The sequence below is a fragment of the Cystoisospora suis genome (genome assembly GCF_002600585.1).
Source record: "Cystoisospora suis strain Wien I chromosome Unknown contig_4543, whole genome shotgun sequence".
Lineage (NCBI taxonomy): Eukaryota > Apicomplexa > Conoidasida > Eucoccidiorida > Sarcocystidae > Cystoisospora > Cystoisospora suis.
Window position 1 is genome coordinate 20803 of NW_027157335.1, and position 2344 is coordinate 23146.

Here is a 2344-nt window from a genome sequence, read left to right on the forward strand (position 1 = left end):
GTCAAAGCGCGGGCGTTACAGACTGCGTCGAAACAGAGCTTGTTCCCTGCCGCACATGCTAGGGAGGCAACTACTAGCCAGGGCCTCGAACGCATTTTGAGCACCGTTTTGCCAGCTGACACAAGCCAGACGAAGCCTCAACGAAAAACAAGGAAATCTGATAGTAGGAAAACAATACCTGACAGACGCGCTACGACTTTGTCCGTCCAGCGTCAGAATACGGAAATGAGACTTCCCCTGGTGTCCACGGAGCCTCGGGCCCGCTGGTTGTCTCTGTGGAGCTCCTTCCAGCGAGCGGATCACCTACCGGAGGAGGCCTGCGCATCTCACTTCTGACAGCTACCTGCGGTGTCGGCGGCATGCAGCTGTCCCTTCCCGTCGGATTCGTGACTGTCCTCCCGGGCTGTTTTACAGAGGTCCGAAGAGACGTATGAGAAGGCAGCGTAGCTGCTGTGTACAAAGGCCTTTGCAATGCCCAGTTCGGTCCGGGCGGGGCGCTCGTCCGCTTGGGGGCAGCTCGCGACTCCGTCCGGGGTGGCACTTCGCTCGTCAAAAGGGTAGCGTTTGCCACTCGCGGACCTTTCCTCTGTAAGATCTCGTCTCGCTGGAAACGTGTTCCACCACCGCGCATCACACGCGTTTCCAATTACACCAGAAACTGTGTAAAGAGAGAACAGTCATCCCTGCCCACTGAACACTCTTCTCGAAGAACAACTTCCGTCACGAGCATTGGAAAAGGATAGGTGTCTCCAGAGACGTGTAATAGATCGGGTACCACCCGTGAAAGTTTCCGCTTGTCGCATCACATTCTGAGTGCGTTGTTGATGTAGACGTGCACACTGGGTCCAAATGCCGTAGGCACGGGTTCACAGCCACGAAAACAGGCTCGCTCGTTCCGCCGCACGCTGGTCCCTTTGCAAGCACTGACCACCTCAGTAGTGTCCAACTCGTCCGGGTGATCTCAGAACACTTCGCGCTTCCATTCAACACTGATTCGAGACTAATCCAGCCGTCCACACCTCGGTACTCTTCTCCCGGGGCGGGAAACTCCAAACACGACTGTCGTCCCCTCGCAGAACAGTTTCGCCCTGTTTCTGTTTCGGTTTGGAAAAAAGAAATCCCCCTTCAAGAGAAAACAAAATGCCCACTCTCTTGGCATACAGAGCCGTAGTTAGAGAAGCAGGTTAGAACGTTCGCGTCTTTTCATAGGATACCAGGGATAAGGGCCTGCCGACTTCACTCTTTCCTAGCAAAGCGAACTGGGAACTTTTGCCGTGAGTCTGTATGGGAACTACACGTCTTGAAGGAAACGACAAAGAAAAAAGCAACGGTGACGCGAGTCCCGGATAGTCGCCTTCTTTGCGAGAGTGCGGAGACAAGAAGAGGAATAGTTGGAAAGTGAGGTCGAGGAAAGAAAGCGGGGACGGACACCCACAAACAAGAGCTGCTTTTCTAGTTGTTTTCACCTCTCCTCCATCCTTTTCTGGAAGCCCCTACTGTGTCCGCTTCGAGTGTTCTTCTGTTGGTGCCCGCTGCCGTGTGCTGATTTCACTGTTTCCCACCTTCCCGGCGTCCTCTGGTTGAGGCCCACTAACTTGCTCGCTCGCGCTACTGGAATTCTACTGGTCAAGAGATGTTTTTCCTGACACCCCCCTTAGAAGCTTAGGAGACAGCTTCTGCTCGCCTCACCCTTACCAAAAGGGGGCAGCTTTTTTCTTCTCTCTTTTGCTTTCCCGTAATCCGAACGTTTGTTCTCGCTACCCTGTCGCTTGTCTCTCTTGCGTCGCTTGTCTACGCGGGCTCTTGTCTCAGCATCGATTTGTCCGACGCCCGTGGGTTCAATAAATACACCCTCGCTGTGTCTCGTGAACGTCCCCTAAGCTGGGAAGGCGTGAACGACACTCCCGCTCCACTCCCTTCTTTGGTGTGCGGTTCCCCTTGCGGTGAGTTAGTTTCTTAAGGTTTCTTGTGTACTTCGAGGGTCGCCTTCGCAAACCCACCAAGTGATACCGTCTAGCTCTCGGACCAAGAATGCCTGTAGGTGCCTTCTCCCGTTCTGGCATTCCCTGTCGTTTATGATCCCTTCGATGAACTATTCATCTGCCCTATGCGGCTGGTGTACTCTTCCTGGACCACGTGGATAAACCGGAGTATCCACCGCCGCTCTCAACAGGGAGACATGAAAGCTGGATGAAGTAGCCAGGATGGCGGAAGCTCCAATCTGGCGGCGTTAGGACCCACCATCTGCTGTATGGCAAACGGTCCCACTTTGGCCGCAGCACTTTTGGAATGCTGATCCAGCAGAAGACTAACTGTCTTCAACGAGATCTTCTGCCCCGAGTGG